The sequence below is a fragment of the Nylanderia fulva genome, unplaced genomic scaffold, assembly GCF_048542155.1.
Source record: "Nylanderia fulva isolate GAGA-0341 unplaced genomic scaffold, ASM4854215v1 Scaffold1905, whole genome shotgun sequence".
NCBI classification, from domain to species: domain Eukaryota; kingdom Metazoa; phylum Arthropoda; class Insecta; order Hymenoptera; family Formicidae; genus Nylanderia; species Nylanderia fulva.
Genome location: NW_028190168.1, coordinates 1 through 4073, shown reverse-complemented (window position 1 = coordinate 4073; position 4073 = coordinate 1). Strand labels below are relative to the sequence as shown.

The following is a 4073-nucleotide window of genomic DNA, read 5'->3' as shown; positions in this document are numbered from 1 at the left end:
ATCGACGCCTCTGTGTGTGTGTGGCCGGAGAATGGCCACACACACGAGCGTGATCGCGAAGCGTCTCGCTCCGAATCGTCGTCGAACACCGCCGGGCGCGCTGCTCTGCTTGCCGACTACTTTCGGTCAGAGAGGCGCGACGGCGTCCGTCGTTATATCAAAACACAACAACAAATTCCGTCAAATCCGTTATTTTCTTTTTCTCTGAGAGCGCCTTTTTCAGCGGCGTCCATTCAGTCGCCGACTGCTGCGAGCGCGCGTCTCTCCCAAAAGAGAGGACTCTCGACGCAGAGCAGGACCTCCGGAACGTTAATGATCCTTCCGCAGGTTCACCTACGGAAACCTTGTTACGACTTTTACTTCCTCTAAATGATCAAGTTTGGTCATCTTCCCGGCAACATCGGCAATGCCGAGACATTGCCGCGCACCAGTCCGAAGACCTCACTAAATCATTCAATCGGTAGTAGCGACGGGCGGTGTGTACAAAGGGCAGGGACGTAATCAACGCGAGCTTATGACTCGCGCTTACTGGGAATTCCTCGTTCATGGGGAACAATTGCAAGCCCCAATCCCTAGCACGAAGGAGGTTCAAGCGGGTTACCCGGGCCTTTCGGCCAGGGAACACACGCTGATTCCTTCAGTGTAGCGCGCGTGCGGCCCCAGAACATCTAAGGGCATCACAGACCTGTTATTGCTCAATCTCGTGCGGCTAGAAGCCGCCTGTCCCTCTAAGAAGATTTGTTTGTACGTTGGTAGTAAAAACCCGCCAGCCGAAGCCGGGGGCCTTCGCGATACCATAAGGTACGCCTATTTAGCAGGCTAGAGTCTCGTTCGTTATCGGAATTAACCAGACAAATCGCTCCACCAACTAAGAACGGCCATGCACCACCACCCACCGAATCAAGAAAGAGCTATCAATCTGTCAATCCTTCCGGTGTCTGGGCCTGGTGAGGTTTCCCGTGTTGAGTCAAATTAAGCCGCAGGCTCCACTCCTGGTGGTGCCCTTCCGTCAATTCCTTTAAGTTTCAGCTTTGCAACCATACTTCCCCCGGAACCCAAAAGCTTTGGTTTCCCGGAAGCTGCCCGCCGAGTCATCGGAGGAACTTCGGCGGATCGCTAGCTGGCATCGTTTATGGTTAGAACTAGGGCGGTATCTGATCGCCTTCGAACCTCTAACTTTCGTTCTTGATTAATGAATGAGGGAGAGAATGAGAGCGTTGCGGAAGTGAGTGAGATAGCGTGTATGAGAGTAATTGGTGCGAGACTCCGTAAATTCCTGTTTACGGAGACGAACAAAATTTCAAAGAGTGCGAGTGAGAAAATACTGGACATTGTGGGAGAATATGAGGAACAGATGATGAAAATGTTGTGCAAAAATGAGAGAATACAGGGGAAACTGGATGAGTGTATGCGTCGAGCGAGTCGGGATTTAGCCTACGGCGGAAGTGGAATGAGCTATGCGAGCGTGAGTGCGAAAAATGTTGAAAAGAGCGTGATTGAAAAGGTACAGGAAGTGAATGTGAAAACGAGTGAAAACGAAAGAGAAGAGTTATGCGGTAATAGTGAGAGCGGATGATGCAAGTGCGACTGTGACAAGTGAGGAAGTAAAGGAGAGAATGATGAAGCATGTGAGCAAGTCACTGAATGTGCGTGTGAAAGCGGTGAGGAAAGTGAGGAATGGAGGTGTAGCGATTGAGACGATGAGCGAGAGTGAGTTGAAAAGAATAAAAGAGTGTGGTCAGTTTAAGAATGCTGGCCTAAAGGTTGAGCTGCCTCGCAAGATAGGCCCAAAGATCATCTTGTACGATGTGCCGAATGATATGGCGAGTGAAGTGTTAATGAGAGAAATGTATGAGAGGAGCTTGAAAGGGCGAGTGGATGAGAGAGTATTTATGGAACGTGTGCGTGTTGTGAGTAGGAATGCGAAGAAAGATGCAACCTGCGGAAATGTGATATTAGAAGTTACGAGTGCAATAAGAAATGTGCTCTGTAGTGACGGACGAGTGTTTGTGCATTGGAAGGCCTTTAGGGTGAAAGAGTTTTTCAGTGTGCTGAGGTGCCACAAGTGCTTCGCATTTGGGCACATGATGCGGCAATGCACCGAAAAGGAAAGACTGTGCCAAAAATGTGGATGTGTAGGACACATGATGAAAGATTGTAAAAAGGAAAGAGTGTGTAGAAACTGTAAGCTGAAAGGGAGCAAATGTGATCACTCGGTTCTGTCCGAAGTGTGTCCGGAATACGTGAGAGCGTTAGAGAGAGAGAAAGCGAGAATAAATGACGAATGAATGGTGCGTGAATGTGGTGCAGTATAACTGCCAGAGAGCGTATGCGGTTATGTGTGATCTGGGTAAGATGATGCGCGAACGTCGAGTGAGTGTAGCACTGCTGCAAGAACCGTATGAAAGGCATGGACGTGTGGTGGGCTTGCCCATAGGTATGGATGTGATTGTGTGCGAAAGTGGGACGGTGAAAGCAGCAGTGGTGGTAAATGACTCTAGGTTAGACGTGATGTGCGTGAGAGAGTGTACGAATAAGCTTGGAGTGAGTGTGTGGTTGAAGGGGGACTTTGGCGAAATGTATGTGGTGTCCATGTATTGCCAGTATGGTAAGTGTATCGAGCCGTAATTGGCGTACATGGACAGAGTATGTGAGACGGCCGGGAGAAAGCGTCTGCTGATAGGTATGGATGCGAATGCCGTCTCTCCCTTGTGGTATAGCAAAGGTGGAAGCAGCAGAGAGAGTGAAGCGCGTGGTAGAGTGATTGAGAAATGGATGATTGCGAGCGGGATGAATGTTGTTGAATGAGCCAAGCGAGTTTTACTCGTTCAGCGGGCCGAAGGGGAGAGTGACATCGATGTCACTTTCGTGAACGGCGTGAATGGAGGGTGCCGGTATGAGTGGGAAGTAAAGCCCGACTGGGGAGTGAGTGACCATAACGTATTGTTAATAAGGATGGTACACAGAGAGGATGTAGGTACGAATGAGGGCATGCGTAGATGGGTGTGCAAGGACGTAGACTGGGAAGGATATATGTGTGATATGCGAGAGAGTGCGTTAGAGGATGCAGCGAGCGCCATAGACGAAGCGGATGCGCAGAGCTGTGTAGAGCGAATGATGAAATGGATCCATAGTGCGAATGATCGATGGATGAAGAGGTGTAAACCTGTGTATGCTAGGAAGCTTGTGTGGTGGACGGATGAGCTTGAGAAACTGAAGAAGGCTGTAGGAAGGAGCAGACGTGCCTACCAGCGTGCGAGAAAGAGGAATGGAAGCAGAGTGGAAGAAAGAATGAATGAATATAAGTATGTTTTGCGGGAGTATAAGGAGGAAATGCGAAGAGTGAAAGAGGAGAATTGGAAGCGATTTGTGTGCGTGACTGGGAAGAGGGATCCATGGAGCGATGTATATAAGGTGTGCATGGGAAAGCGTGATAGGGTAAGATTAAGTGGCATAAAAGTGGGTGATAGAGTGACGAGTACATGGAAAGAAAGCGCGGATGAGCTAATGAAGAGATTCTTCTTCCCGGCAGCAAGGACGAAAGTGGCGATAGACGCCAGGGGAGACGTGAGGGAGGAAGAAAAGCAGTTTGAATGGAGCGAAGTGGATGTGGCAGTGAGATCGATGAAAGTGGGTAAGGCACCTGGTATGGATTGGTGTGAGTGCTGAGATGTTGCGGAGCGATTTGGCGTGCTGTCCCGGTTATGGATGAAAAAGAATGTATGATGTATGGTCTGAATACAGCGTGTTTCCCCCGGCGTGGAAGACTGCGCGGGTGGTAGTGTTATTGAAGTCCCCCGATAAACCTAGGTCGGAGCCTGGGTCTTATAGGCCCATTGACTGCTGTCCGTGCTGGGGAAAGTGTTGGAGCGAATTATGGTTGGAAGACTCGAGCGAACGATGTGTGGAAGAATGTGTGACGCCCAGTACGGATTCGTAAGGAATCGGTTCGACCGAGGATGCATGGAATCGAGTGCATGACTGGGTGAATGGGTCGGAGAGAAAGTATGTGTTAGGAGTGTTCGTGGACTTCAAAGGAGCGTTTGATAACCTAGAGTGGGAATGTGTGATCG

At 49.7% G+C, this 4073-nt stretch overlaps 1 pseudogene; it reads right to left on the bottom strand.

Moving 5' to 3' along the window:
- Window positions 1–318: 318 nt before the first annotated feature.
- On the bottom strand, window positions 319–1049 carry LOC146723502 (small subunit ribosomal RNA; annotated as a pseudogene; the record flags this gene model as incomplete).
- Window positions 1050–4073: the final 3024 nt, after the last annotated feature.